Genomic DNA, 16,652 nt, shown 5'->3' with positions numbered 1-16,652 from the left:
GTTTCTATTTGACAAATTAATCACTTGCATGTTAGTTCATGTGAGCAACATTTTATTAAGGTTTTGTAGGTTGGATGATAGTCCCATATTCATTAGCGATAGTGATAGGGTCTATTAACACTTTGAATTTATTTAGAGTAGATATTACTCTCCTCAAGGTTGGGTCTTAATTATATAGATCAGTGGTTGGTATGAGTAGTTATTCACCACACATGGGTTTTAATTGTAAGTACAAACACTAGATGTTTCTTAGGTTCAATTAGGGAAGCATAGAATTTGTCTAATGAGCAAATGGTTTGAATCTCAATTATGGTCTGGTCTTATAATTGTAATCACCCAAGTTATTCACAACTAGGTTTGAGATATAGTTCTGGTTTGTAGAGTTGAGATGACACCATAATGCATGTGCTAGGGTTTAGTTTCCCTAACCATGATAAGGTGGTTGTTTACTTAACATTATATGTTCTCCTTTAGTTACTAAGATATTGAGAATTAGTTTTATTTGATTCTACTATGGTTATCCTTAATCCATTGTTAAAGTAACTAAAGTAGATATGGTTCTTTTTATAGTTAACTTTGGTTCTAATGATGAATAGTTTCTCATCATATAAAGTATAGAATTAATCTCTAAGGTTTTCTTAAGTTCTTTAATTTATGAAATATAGATGTGGTAGGATTCTACTTATGATCACCAAGTGATTCACAAGTTAAGGTTGGGATATAAGTCTAGGGTTGCTTACTAATTACCTCCCTATGATTTCATGTGGGGAATAATGTCTATTAATCGTATAAATGTTAGCATTTGAATTATTCTCCTATTTCTCCAAAGCATGGTCATGGATTAGGCATGATCCTCTTGTTCTTAATATCTCTACCTCAAGTTCTTAGGGTTTATGATCATCACTCAATTTATAATGATCAAGGTTTGGCTTCCTAAGTTATCTCTCAAGAATTAGGGTTCTCACTTCTAAGATCAAGTGTTTCCTTAACTAACTTGAGTGTAACACCAGATCTTGAGCTCTATTATATAGGAATGGATTATTCTAGGGTTTATGGTGTACTCACAAGATCTCAGTAGGTATTTAGTATAAAACTCCACTTGGCTAACATGGTTGAATTAATCTCCTCCTTACTTTATCAGTTCATGGATATGGTATTATTCCATGTGATGTTAGGTTGTCTCACCACTCCAAGATGAAATGGTTAACCTCCTAATACTTTAGTTCAAAGGTTGTCCTTTATTCTTAAATAGGTAAAGCTAAGATTGGTATGAGTGGTCTCTCTCATTTGGGAAGGACTTCAACACTAACCTAAGTTTAGGCTCCATAGAGAATGCTGTGATCATCAATATCTAGATTTAACATATTTGGGTTCTCTCTCTAGGGATGGTCTGGAATAATATCCTAGGGTTTCTCTTGAATATAATGTTCTGAATACTTGGATGTATATCCAAGGTTTAGCTCAAGGTTTGTTATTGCTTCTCTAATAATTATAGTAGAACTCTCACCTCTCAGGGTTTGTTGCATACCTAATATGAAATAGGGAAAATTATATTCCTTAGTAGGATCTCCTTGTCTTGTTTCCAATATTAAAGTAGAATGGATATCATAGGGTTTATGATAAGAGCATGGATCAGCTTAAGACATGGAGAAGATAAGTGAAGAATAGTTTCTTCATTTGTTGTCACTGGATTTCCAATTAAATGGATGTTCATATGTTATGGCAAGGTATACCATGTTGTACTCTTTTATAAGATCAAGCAGTTGATCTTTGAGTAAAGTGTTGTTGTGTTGATTATTAGTTCCATTTGATCAATCCCATTAGATCAAATTATCTCTACCCAAAACAATGTTTTTAACAAAGTCAGATTGAGGTTTATAGCGCTTGACTTGATGTGCTACTTCAATTCCACCAAGGTCAAGTGAAACTTCAGTTACTGTGACTGTTTTACTTTGAAGCGCGAAAATTCACCAGATTTTCTATGCATGAATGCAATGCACACATCTGTTTCCTCTATTTTTGTAACCCCATTACCTGGGATATTACAAACCCCTAGTACCGAGAGCCACGATACGGAAAACCTTACTGAGACGCCGCCGCCGCCAATCCCATCTCGGGGGATTCTGGAGATCACCTCCGGCACCCTGCCGCAGAGGGGATTCATCTCCCGGAGGACTCTTCACCGCCATGGTCGCCTCCGGAGTGATGAGTGAGTAGTTCACCCCTGGACTATGGGTCCATAGCAGTAGCTAGATGGTTGTCTTCTCCTCATGTGCTTCATTGACGGATCTTGTGAGCTGCCTAACATGATCAAGATCATCTAGCTGTAATTCTATATGTTGTGTTTGTCGGGATCCGATGGATAGAGAATACTATGTTATGTTGATTATCAATCTATTACCTATGTGTTGTTTATGATCTTGCATGCTCTCCGTTATTAGTAGAGGCTCTGCCAAGTTTTTGCTCTTAACTCCAAGAGGGAGTATTTATGCTCGATAGTGGGTTCATGTCTCCGTGAATGCGGGGAGTGACGGAAACCTCTAAGGTTATGGATGTACTTGTTGCCACTAGGGATAAAACATTGATGCTATGTCCGAGGATGTAGTTATTGATTACATTCGCACCATACTTAATGCAATTGTCCGTTGTTTTGCAACTTAATACCGGAAGGGGTTCGGATGATAACCTCGAAGGTGGACTTTTTAGGCATAGATGCATGCTCGGATAGCGGTCTATGTACTTTGTCGTAATGCCCAATTAAATCTCACAATATTCATCATGTCATGTATGTGCATTGTTATGCCCTCTCTATTTGTCAATTGCCCGATCGTAATTTGTTCACCCAACATGCTATCTTATGGGAGAGACACCTCTAGTGAACTGTGGACCCCGGTCCATTCTTTTATACTGAAATACAAATATGCTGCAATACTTGTTCTTTACTGTTCTCTGCAAACAATCATCATCCACACTATACATCTAATCCTTTGTTACAGCAAGCCGGTGAGATTGACAACCTCATTGTTTCGTTGGGGCAAAGTACTTTGGTTGTGTTGTGCAGGTTCCACGTTGGCGCCGGAATCCCTGGTGTTGCGCCGCACTACATCCCGCCGCCATCAACCTTCAACGTGCTTCTTGGCTCCTCCTGGTTCGATAAACCTTGGTTTCTTTCTGAGGGAAAACTTGCTGCTATGCGCATCATACCTTCCTCTTGGGGTTCCCAACGAACGTGTGAGTTACACGCCATCAGTCCCCAACGGCAATACAGCTTCCCATACCAGATCACCAACGTGGAACTCCTTCGGCTTCACCTTCTTATTATATGCACGAGCTACCTTGGCTTCGTTCTCTTTAATTTTCTCAAGCGACCAAAGTCTAAGTTCCGTCAGATCCTCGACGCTATCACTCATCAGAGTCGCGTATTCTTCCGTTGTTAAGTCATTCTGAAACGTGACACGTCTCGACCCAGCCGTGATCTCCCGGGGTAACACAGCCTTCTTGTCCATAGACCAGATGGTATGGCGAGGTTTTTATCGCTCCATGACATGACATGCGATAAGCCCACAGAGCTTCTGACAATACCTCGTGCCAACGTCTAGGGTGTTCATCAACTTTCCTCTTGATCAGCTTAATAAGGCTCTGGTTGGAAGCTTCAGCTTGCCCATTTGCCTGAGCATAGTATGGAGACGATCGGATCAACTTAATCCCCATGTCCTCGCAGAACTCTCTAAACTCGCGAGAAACGAAAACCGAACCTCCATCGGTCGTGATAGTCTGGGGAATCCCAAATCTGTGAATGACATGCTCCTTCACAAAATTGATAACATCGGCCGATGCTACTGACTTCATAGGAACGGCATCCACCCATTTAGTAAAATAATCTGTGATGGCCAAAATCCACACATGGCCTTTGCTCGATGGAGGATTGATTTTGCCGATCATATCCATACCCCAACCTCGGAATGGCCAAGGCTTGATGATGGGGTTCATTGCTGATGCGAGTGCCATCCGAATCTTCCCAAACTTCGACATGCTTGACACCCTTTATAGTAATTAAAACAGTCCTCCAGCATGGTGGGCCAATAAAACCCCGATCGCCTGATCAACCATTTCATCTTATGAGCCGATTGATGAGTTCCACATGCGCCTTCGTGTACCTCGTGTAAGAGCCGATTTGACTCGGCTGGCCCTAAACATCTGAGAAGTAATCCTTCCAAAGTCCTGTAGAACATGTCATCTCCAATAAGGACATACTTCATGGCCTTGCACCTTATCCGTTTAGGTGCCCCCCGAGCCGAATCTTTCAAGTAATTGAAGATATCGGCTCTCCAGTCATCTTGTTCCATGAACTCTACCTGGACATCGGCTCCATCTGCTACGTCCTTGTAGCCTGACGCCATCTGTGCGAGATCGTTTGCCTCGATATTCTGCGACCTCGGGACCCAGTTGAAGTTTATGTACCTAAATTGTGCCATCAGCTCACGGCATTGCATCCATAATGGGAAGAGCGACTCGCTCTCACATTTATATTCGTCCGTGAGCTGGGAAATCACCAACTTTGAGTCTCCAAAAAGTTCCACTGCCTCTGCCCCGGCTTCAATAAGCAACTCCATCCCCTTACGTATCGCTTCGTACTCAGCAACATTGTTGGTGCAAGGGGTAGATAGCCTGATGGAGAAGGAGTAGGTTGCCCCCCGGGGTGACACGAGTAGAATGCCGATGCCGCAACCATCATCGCAAACCGATCCATCGAAAAACATGGCCCATGCACGTACAGATAGTGCTGCGATATCAGTGTTGATTCGTTCGGCAATAAGATCGGCCAGCGCCTGTCCTTTGACTGCTTTCGCAGGTTGATACCGGAGATCCAATTCCGATAATGCAAACATCCACTTACCGAGTCGGCCTTTCAACACAGGAGCCGACAGCATGTGCTTGATGACGTCTGATTTGCAGATGATGACGATTTCTGCTGTCAGAAAGATGTGACGAAGCTTGGTGCAGGTAAAAAATAGGCAGAGGCACAACTTCTCGATCTCAGGGTATCTAGTCTCTGCATCCAACATCCTTCTGCTGAGATAGAAAACAACTCTTTCCATACCATCATAGACTTGCACCACCACTGAGGCGATGGAAGTATCAGCTACTGACAGGTAAATATAGAATGGCCTGTCTTGCTGGGGCGGAACCAACACGGGTGGCTTCGTTAGATATTCTTTAATCTCATCAAACGCTCGTTGTTGCTCTGCCCCCCAGTGAAACTCCTCATCGGGTTTGATTTTTACCAATCTCATGAACGGCTCAATTCGTCCCGACAGATTAGAGATGAACCTTCGACGAAATTGATTTTGCCGATGAGACTTTGGAGTTCCTTCTTGGTGGTAGGTGGCTTCATTGTTCGTACTGCCTCCTGGCTTTTCAGGCCGATCTCAATTCCACGTTCATGAACTAGGAAGCCCAGGAATTGACCAGCCGTCACACCAAAAGCACACTTCTTTGGATTCATTCTTACTCCGAACTTTCTAGTTCGGTCCAGGATGCGTCGCAAATCCTCCAGGTGTCCCTCCACTGAGACAGACTTGACCACCACGTCATCAATGTAGATCTCCACCAACTTGCCGATCAGATCATGAAAGATGTAATTCATGGCTCGTTGGTACGTTGCGCCGACATTTTTCAGCCCAAATGTCATGACTACATACTCAAACAAGCCCACCGACCCCGGTACTCGAATGCGATCTTGTGTATATCTTCTGGAGCCATGAAAATTTGGTTGTAACCGGCATTGCCATCCATGAAGCTTAAAACCTTATGACCAGCCGCTGCATTGATCAACGTCTCGGCTACCGGCATAGGGTACTCATCCTTTGGAGTGGCTCTGTTGAGATCCCGAAAATCTATGGCGATGCGCCATCGGCCGTCCTTCTTCTCTACAGGTACGATGCTAGATATCCACTCGGCATACCTGCATGGCCTGATGAACCCGGCGCTCAACATCTTCTCAATCTCCTTCTTGACTTCTTCTAGAATTTCGGCCTTCATCTGCCGTGCTCGCTGCTGGAACGGCCGAAATCCTTTCTTAAGAGGGAGCCGATGCTCAATGATGCTCCTGTCCAACCCGGGCATCTCTGTATAATCCCGGGCAAAACAGATCCGGGTATTCTTTCAACAAAGCTATCATCAGGCCCCTCAGATGCGGATCCAACTTTTTGCTGATAAATGTTGGTCGTGGCTTATCCCCAGGACCAATGTCAATCTCTTCCAGCTCATCAGCCGACGTAAACCCATACCCTAGCTTTCCGTCGCCTGTTAGATCGATGCTGAGCACAGGCAGGACGTATGGCGAGGATAATTTTGGCCGATTGCTGGAATCGGCCTCCTTGTTGATTGTATTGTTCAATGAAGGTTTACAACTTGTTTGTGCTCCATACGGGAGAGAGTCTCCCTACTACGACTATGTGACATGCTTGAGGTGAGATCATTGCCTTTTATTTTTTGGGGCCGATCGCAGGGATCGGCCTTGCCACGTACGTCGATGGATGCTGCTCTTGCTACTCTATCAGGCCAGTGGATAAGACCAGCCTCACCCCGTTTTGTGTAACTTCGATGCGCTCACAGCCGTCCAAAATGACTCCAGAGAGCGGCTCTTGGTCTTCCGAGTCCCAAATGTTCATGCCGGCTATTGAGACCTCGATCGAGTCGTCTGCATGCATGACTTCCACGTCATCTCCATCCCATTGTATCAGGCATTGGTGCATAGTAGAGGGAATGCAGCAGTTGGCGTGAATCCAATCCCTCCCTAGCAGGACAGCGTAGGTGCTCTTGCTGTCGACGATGAAGAACGTTGTTGGGATCGTCTTTCGACCTACGGTTAGATCCACGTTCAGAACGCCTTGCATCCCTGATGCTTGGCCGTTGAAGTCGTTTAGTGTGACGTTGGTCTTGATCAGATCTGCACTGGAGCGTCCCAAACGCCGTAGCATGGAATATGGCATTATATTGACTGCCGCTCCCGTGTCAACCAACATCCTGCCGACAGGCTGCCCATTGATATAACCTTTTAGGTACAGGGCCTTCATATGTTTGTAGCCCTTCTCTCGTGGCTTTTCAAAGATGACTGGCCGTGGACCGCAGTCAAACTGTGCTATCGGCACTTCTTCGGTTCCTGGAGCACGGAACTCCGACGGAAGTATGAACACCATGTTTGTGCCAGCCGATGCACTCGCATCGGCTTTTACTTGCTTGGGGCGCCATACTTTCTTCTGTGGACGACTCTCCTCATCCAAAGTTTGTTGAATTTTCACGGCCAGATCGGGCCGCGCTTTCCTCAACGTATGCAGGTATTGCGCCTCGGCTTGCTCCAAGCTACGTAGCCGCTGAACCCTACGCTTTTGGGAGTGGCTGAGTCCATCAGGACACCACCTTGGCCGGTGGTATCTGTCCTCTTCTTCCTCTTTTCACTCCTCAAAGTCTTCATCTTGAGATGACTCAGCTCGTTTGTTCTGAGGTGGGAGAGGCCCTAGACGTTTAAAAACTGAAACTTCTCCAGCGTCCCTCTTCTGCCATCTACACTCCGGGCAGCTGTCGATCGTGGGCAATCGGCTCATTCCTGAATCCCAGCAGTGCTTAAAGAAAGGACAGTCCCAGTGTCTATCCATGTCCTCCTGCTCTCTTGACCTCCCCTTAGCGCGGTGTTTATGTCCTTCATCGTCTCTATCATACCGACGGTACCTTCTATTGTCTACATCAGACCGATGATATCTCTCGTCATCTCTGTCGTACTGCCGACGTCGGTCATACTGATACTCATATTTGTTAAGGAGATGCGTGGAGAGTGGTCGTTGATATCGCACGCTTCTCACTTGTTCCTCGGTGAGGTACCGTCTGTCATCATGTCGGGGCCGGTCGCGTGGGTCGGCCTCCTCCTTTTCCTTGCCGCGGGAGTGACTGGTTTCTTCTTTATCCTTGCCATGGTGGCGTACAGGCCCTGCCATGTTAACATCGAACGAGAAATCTAGCCGACGCCTCGCGGAGTGATTGGGTTCCACCATGTTGACGCCAGGAAACGGATGTGTGTCCATTTTCATGGCAAACTGGCTAAAGATCAATCGGTCTTGTTCTATCGCCGTTTGGATCTGCCGACGAAACTCTTTGCAGTCATTGGTGGTGTGGGTGAACGAGTGATGCCACTTGCAGTACGGTCTCCCGTTCATTTCTTGTGCTGTAGGGATTTTATGGCCTTCGGGTAACTTCAGCTGTTTTTCCTTCAGCAATAAATCAAATATCTGCTCAGCTTTGCTCACATCAAAGTCAAACCCTTTTGCAGGCCCTTGTGGTTTCACCCATTTGCAGGACACGGGAGCTCCCCCCCGAGCCCATTCAGCCACGGCTACTTCCAGGTCTCCTGCAGATTCTTCAGCTTCTTCCGTCTCGACCAGGCCTACCGGACGCTTGAACTTGTCTTGGTACAATTCAGGGTGGCGCTGCTCATACGATGTTAGTTTCTGGACCATGTGCGCCAGTGAACTGTACTCTGCTTGGAAAGCCAGATCCTTGATCGGCGTTGCGAGGCCCAATGCTGCCAGTTCGACTGCTTCTTTCTCAGTTAAACGAACCGAATAACATCGGTTCTCGACAGCTCTGAAACGTTGAATGTATTCGGACACCATTTCTCCCCGCTTCGCCGCACTCGCGTTAGATCGGCAATGCCAGCCTCGGTAGCTTCGAATGATATTGCACATGAAATTGCTCCTCCAGTTGCTTCCACATCCGGACTGAGTTTGGTGGCAACGAGGTGTACCATCCAAAGGCTGATCCCGTGAGAGATTGTGCGAAAAACCTCACACGTAACGGGTCTGACGCTGAAATCATGCCCAGCTGTGCCAAATATCGGCTCACGTGCTCAATTGAGCTAGACCCTTCTGCTCCATTGAATTTTGAGAATTCAGGGAGCCGATACTTGGGTGGCAGCGGGATCAAATCATACTCGTCAGGGTACGGCTTGGAATAGCCGATTGTTTTCCTCTTCGGCAAGATGCCGAACTGGTCTCTCAAGATGGTGCTGATTTGTTCCATGGTATTAGCTGCAGGGACCGAGCTCTCATGACTCGTTCCGGTGGCTTATTTAGCTAGCCATGCCTGTTTATCAGCGTCTGCTCCAGAAATCCCTGTTGGTGCAATCTGGTTCGTGCGTTTCCAAAGCATTGCAGTCCGGCACGTATGTGCACACGTATCCATGTGGGATCTCTTTAGGCGGCTCGTACAGGAATTGGCAATCGCTAGGATCGCCTCCAACCTTGTAGACGACGTACGCCGGTGAACCCTGTAGCTCTGGCGCTACAAGCGCGAATGGCAGCGGCTGTAATGTCCCAGGTTTAGAGACGATCGAGGGGTAGATTTTAGAAAGGGATGTGCATTGCATTGTAATTTACGGGGAAATTTCGCGCTTTTTAAACAAAACTGCATTGAAGGGGGACGAGGTTTCTCTCTCGACACCTTACGGGGTTAGGGTTTCGAGAGTGCGATAAACTTGTTCTTACTTATCTAAGTTAGGGTTTTGAGAAGAGAGAAGTGTTATTGCATTAAAATCTTAAGTTGCATGATTGAATTACAAGTTAAGTGTTTGAATGAATTCAAACCAAATTTGAATTTGAATTTCAAATTCAAACATTAAATGATTATCAAATAATTCAAAATTGAGATAATTAATCAAACAATTATCATTAAGCAAGAAAATAAGTAATACAACAAATACATTAAGCTCATTAAGGAAAATTTGAGCTTTATTGATAATCACACACATAATACATTGTCTTTACAATATTCAGAATTGAATTATTGAATTACAAACATTACAAGAATTAAAGAAATAGAAGAAATAAAAGGAAAATTACAAGTTATCTAAATATCCTAAATACTACAAGAACATCTTCACTTGATCTTGGACTTGATGATCTTCTGGATCATCTTGATCAATTCTTGATCCCTCGCACACACACACAACAAAGAGCACATTATGCCAAGTGGCATTGCCACTTGGCGAGGTTAGAAATAAAATGGAATGGAGCGAGATATGATCAAGTTCCGCCGAGCTGATCCATGCCACGGTCAAGTTCCGGGTCCAAGTGCACAGCACTCTGTCTACACACACACACACAGCCTGCCGACGGGGCTGTGAGCATGCGACACACACACACGGTGAGTCACCCAAAGGGAGGGGTGGTGCTGTCGACCAGCAAGAGCAAGCCAGCAGCATATAAAAGCTTTTCCAAGCCAAACCCTAGCCATTTGATTCAACCATCGGCAGAATTGAACTGGTAAGTCACCAAGAACACCAAGAACACTTAGAACAGGAAGAACAACAAGCCACCAGAAACCATCCAGGGACAGTTTCACCAAGAACTGTCAGCTGTGAGCAAGTACCAGATGGAGTAAAGCACCACAAGCTTGCAAGGAGGAGCAGGGCAAGCAAACCAAGCATCACAGAAGCAATCCTCTACACCAACACTTAATTCTAGGAGCTGGAGTGAGGTATACCACACAAGAGCCTGAGCAAGATCATATCTTGCTCATACTTAAGCATGCTTGCATCACAGGAGCACATAAGGGTAGGAAACCCTGGGTGTATCATCATTTGGTTACTAAACCAATTGGTGCCGACAAGTACAACCAAGGCTAAAAGGAAAATAAACCGGGGAACACTCGGTTGTGACAACACGAGTGTCAAAACCGGAGAAATCCAGCATGGATTTACTCCTTGCAGCCATTCGGAATCACAAAGCACCTATTGACCTAGCTAAACCATCGGATTGACAGGCAACATGTGCCTATCCTAATTATCAACATCAAGGCTACTCGGAAATTCACTAAGTGACTAGCCAGTGAGCATCTATCCATCACGGAAAGCCACCAAATAGGGGAGCTATCCCGGGGCGAGCACATGAATACTGCCAGGATCACCTCAACCACTTAACCAATTCCAACAAAGAAACCATGCACGAGATATCATCACCCGAGTAGGGTTCAAAAGGAGGGCTAGGGTACACAACCAAGTGTTGGCATCCATCTAACCCTACCAAACTCAATGAAATGATCATAAGCTGCAGAGCAGTTCACATCAATTATCCATGTGATTAAGCCAAACTAGACGAGATAATTGAAATACACAAGCAACCGATAATACATACACTTGCTAATGATCTAGAAGATCACTCGCAAGCCACAACGAAGTCTTGGGGGTAAGCAAGAGCATGCACCGAGCACATGCTTGAGTGCCACACAGGTCAAGTAAAAGCATCAGTGAAACACAAGCCATAGGACAGCAGAAAATCATCAAGCACTGATGATTATATGATCATCAGGGCTTGCCTTAGCATACAAAAGCTTGACAGGGGCAAGACCGGCATCAATCCATGAATCAGATAAATGAAATAGCCACAGTTAAGCAACAGTTATATCACAGACAATTACATAAATCATTTACAATTGTATCCAGAAGCACATCAAATACATGAGGTACCACTGGACCATGACAAACAAGTAAAACACTTCATGCTCATCACTGAATCATACCATCAAGCCAACAGAAATGCTCAGATGAGCAGGTTCATGAGTTTGAGCACAAGAACTAGCCACAACAACACTGGCACTTGCAAATTTGCAATAATAGCAAACTACAGTTAAGCCATTAAAGCATACATGATCACACATGAGTGTCGGGCAAGCATAGAAACAAGACGAGAGGCACGGGGAAGAACCTAGCAAGAATGGTAAGCACTCTGGAATGGCCAGGGCAACAATGGCCAAGGCCGGTAGAGGCAGTGGCTTGAACAGCATGAGCAACACAGCAGCACAACAGCACGAGCAGCACAGCAGCACAGCAACACGAGCAGAACAGCAGCAGCATCACGGCATGGCCGCACCTCTACGAGGCACGGCAAGCCAGTGACCAAGCTAGACGAAGAAGAGGAAGGGAAGGAGTAGAACAGGCAAAGGAGAGAGAGAGCAGGAGGTGGCGCACATACCCGGGGCAAGCCGACGAGCAGATGCGGGCATGGCGGCCACGGCGGCGCGCGCCGAGTGCTCGGTAGCACCTGGCCAGGCCAGGCCATGCTCCGACAAGCACCGCAACGCCCCACACCACCGTGGCGAGGCCCACGGCGGCGCCATCGCGTCTGGAGCCCAGGAAGCAGCGGGATCGCCACGATCCCGTAACCCTAGCCGCCTCGGAGGAGATCGAAGACGAGCTGGAGCAGCAACCGCTCCAGATCGACGCGGATGAGGATGACCGCCGTCGTGGGGCGCGTCTATTGCGCACCATGGCGGGGGCCAAGTCCGGCGGAGTTCGCCGGAATCGAGCGGCGACGGCGGGGGCGACACGAATCGCCAGAGAGGGGATTAGGGTTAGGGTTCGGACACGCGCGAGAGAGAGAGAGAGGAGTGAGGCTGGTCGAGCCGGACCAGGTGGGTCGGTCGACCTAACCCCACTGGGTTACACCGACAGGTGGGCCCAGAGGCAATATAGACATTTCACAAATTCATTTAAAACAAGAAAACTTTGAAATTAAATAGAAAATTGATAAGAGCTCTAAAAAAATAATTAAAAATATAAAAATCACTCAGCATAAAATTCTCTATCCAAATAAAATATCAAAGAGAATTTTTAAAGACAATTATGAATAAGTTTTAATTTGATGATTTAAATAATAATTTAAAGCACACATATTATTTTCAATAATGAAAATAAGTCCATTAATGTCATTGGACTTTAAAAACACCTTGACAACATTTCAAGGTTGTATTTTACTTTAAATCAAGTATCCCCAAATTATTCTTAGTATTAACCTTCTACATGAAATAATAACGACATCGGAAGGGGGGAACAAACCCTAAAAATGGAATCATGCATAATTGCTTCTTTAACCATTGCCCTTATCGGACAATGATGCTATTTTTCAGAGACAGAGGACAAGGGTCAGTCCACACCTTCCAAGCTGCAAAACTTTGCGGTGTTCGAGCAAGTTCATCACTTGCTCATGTCATTTGAGTATTTCTATCAAATTAATTGCAGAGTACTATGGTTATCACTATTGCATAAAAATCAAAACCACTACTTTCATAACTATGAATATGACTATGTGGTGGGCAATGGAACCATGGATTGTGTTGATAAGGTGGAGGTTCCATTGCACGGGTTTATATCCATCTAGGATTAAACAACAAATGTCGCCAGATGATTCTTGTGCCGTAATACCCGTGTTAACCATAAGATCCGGAGTGGGACGGAGTAGTCAAAAGTGTTTCCACCTCTCGTTCATCAACGGATGCGCTTTACCGTAGTACACTTGTAATCCAAGGGGGCAAGCGGTGAGGCTGGGGAGTCCTAAGTCCCCACGGCATTGTCCGTAGTACACTTGTCGCCCGAAGGAGCAAGCGGTGAGGGCTGGGGATTCCTAAGTCCCCACGGTATTGCGGTCTATGATGGGTTGCGGCTACCGGCGTAGGAGTGTATGGTAGAGCCCAGCACTCGTCGTCGTGGTCGGGGTCCACCTTGAAATCTACAGGAAAAATGGGACCGGCGTGGACCCAGGGTCGGGGCATGCAACAAAGGGTGGGTGTTCGAGGTAGCGGAGGAACATGATTGGCTAGACCTTATACCGGGCCTCACACCGAAGGAAGTGTGGACGGGAATGCTGCCCGGTTGGCACCAAGGTTAAGATCTCTTATGGGTAAAGCAACACACCTCTGCGAGTGTAAAGAACCGTGACCTGTCACTCCTCGTTCCGGGATAAGGAAGCTGCGAACGCGGCCGGAAAGGAGCTCCATGAAGTTCTAGTAAACCGGTGAAGGTCGACGGACATAGCTCTTTGAAATAAAAGCAATCTCTTGAAGAAATGTTTACCAAAACTTGCATTGGTATTAGACTTTACGGTCTAATATCGTAGCTAGTGCATTAAACACCTCTTATCTATAATGAACTTGTTGAGTACGCTCGTACTCATACCACTCTTAAATCCCATGCTTAGATTGTCTGAATCGTCTGGAGGAGGACTACGACAACAATGAAGGAGCCGAGATCATCGGCTATGAGGAACCAGACCTCTCAGGAGGTATTGAGGGCGTAGACTACCTCATCGTCTATGGAACCGGGGAGGCTTCCGGAGGAGATCAAGCCTGAGCATCTCGAGTAGTAGTAGTAGTCGAGCAGCCCGAACTCTTAGTATTTAGCTGCTCGAAGAAATAAATGTATAACTTAATGAGACACTGGTATTGTAAGCTAAGCTGGGTTCGCCTCGAACCCAGGAGTATTCCTCTTAGGACCCAAGAGGAGCTCCGGAACGACATGTGTGTGATATTTGTAATAATCAATGAATGAGTTATGGACCTGCTATGTTCTATTGTACTACTCTGAGGGATGTAATATTTGCGGAATGATACTTCGTGAATGTTATATCAACGACTGGCATACTACAACATGCAGTGGTATGCAGGGTCACCACGGTTGGTATCGAGCAAAAGCTTTGACCTTAGGTTGGAACCTAGTAAATGGGACCGAACGTTAGGAGTCAAATAGGACTAGTAAAGAATTCTCTAAAAATATGGTGTATATTCACTTGAGAATACAACAATCATATCTTTTAGTGCGATAATTCTTTATTATCTCTATTATGATGCATTATTACTAATCTCATAATCTTTCTATTTCTACAGCCAACATGGCAAGTTCACGTCCCGGACGAAACGTGAAGGTGATGGATTCCATACTGAGTGAATACGAAGGAGGACTTGCGGATATTCTACGAGCCATGTTACTAGAGTTTGGGTGTGATCCCCAGATTCAAGTAAAGAAATACATGTACTATGATGGTACTGTATTGGCCAAATGTAGGGTAGGGCTACGACTTCCCGAATCTTTGGGAATGAGCGTAGTAATGTCAGCAGGGGAAGCCCGAACTATGAACACAGCCTACCATATAGCCGTTATGAGAGCCATAACCGATATTCGGGAGCATAAGACGAAAGAGCTTATGGGTTCCGAATTCACACACATTCCTCATATGGAGGAGGACGATGATCCCATGCTGAACCATTTCAAATATGCCAAAAGCAAACCAGCCGAAGCAGCAAAATATATGGACAATAGCCGTAACTTCATCTCATTACTCTTTCAGTTGAACCGTCATTTGACGGGAGCAATTGATACAATGCTAGAGGAGTTTACTGAACCCAAGGAGGAGATTAAGGGGAAGGAACCTATGGAGAATGAGGTGCACACACCAGTCTACTCAGCTGGTGATTACATTAGTATTGATCCTTTTGAGCGTGAAACTACACCTGTTACACCTGGGAACTATCTGGGAAGTTCTTATGGGGGATATGAGGGTGGAGCGGAATCCGGGAACAATCAGCGTTCCGTGACTCCGATAGAAAACTCCAGGGGTTGGCGTTGGGGGTCTAATACAGGAACTCATAGTACCACAGCGTATTATGATGGGGAGATGAATGAAGATGCCACGACCCAGCACCAGAGTTATCCGTGGAATGAGGAGGAAGTTGGAGGGTATCCGACACAGGTTGGGTCGGATACGAATGTAGGAAATACCTATGGTGTAGGTACAGGGGAGTACACCCGTTGGGTGGATTATGATGCACGGAATGATCAGTTCGTGAACACTGATTTCTCCTAGGATCATCATCGGATTCCGACTACCAGCCAACGGGGAGGCCTTATGTTCCAGGTTTTGTCAGGAGAACGACACGTTCGACCGGATGGAAGCCTGGAATGTATCGGGAGTGAAGATCGTCTAGAGACTACCAAGGGGAGCAAAGCTACAATACACAAGTACCATGTGTATTGTAGAGTGTAATATTTTGTAGAAATTTGTACATATACTTTAATAAGTGAGTTTGAATACTCACATCGACTTGAGTATTGTAATAAGACCACTTAAGTATGTAAATTTATAGTATATGTTTTGTATGATTTGGATTTGCTTCTTGATTTCCATTGCGTGACTAGTTCTGTGCACAATGTTGAGCTCAGTAAACTTGCGCATGGAGTAATTATGAGTATCATCTTGTGTTGCAGAACTAGGGGGATATGTCGGGAGCGTTAGGAGAGGAGACCGAAGCGCAGCGCATGGAGCGCGAAGCCAAACAAAAGGAAGAGGCTGACGAAGCAGCCAGGAATCAGTTTCCACCACCACCACCACCCATGACGCAGCAGAATTTCATTCAGTACATGCAGATGGTGGAAGAGAGACAACGTGTCACGTTGGAGCAGCAGAATAAATTCTTCCAGGAGCTGCTGCAACAGAACCGGGTAGAGAGACCCGAGAATCAGGGAGTCACCTTAGCAGACTTCCAGAACACCAAGCCTATATCTTTCGCATACGTGCCCGAGCCAATGGACGCGGAAGATTGGCTTATGGATACTGAGCGAAAGCTCAATACAGTTGGATGTAATGACCAGGAGAAGGTCCGTTATGCTACACATCTGTTGTGTGGACCCGCCGCATCATGGTGGGATAACATTGTAGCCGTTTACCCGGCGGGAAAGGTATTCACATGGGAGGAGTTCACAAGGAAGTTCAGGGAATCCAATGTCCACGAAAGTATTGTGGAGTTAAAGCGTCGAGAATTTGAAAATCTCG

This window comes from Lolium rigidum, chromosome 3 (genome assembly GCF_022539505.1).
Source record: "Lolium rigidum isolate FL_2022 chromosome 3, APGP_CSIRO_Lrig_0.1, whole genome shotgun sequence".
NCBI lineage: Eukaryota > Viridiplantae > Streptophyta > Magnoliopsida > Poales > Poaceae > Lolium > Lolium rigidum.
Note: the sequence above shows the minus strand (reverse complement) of the source record.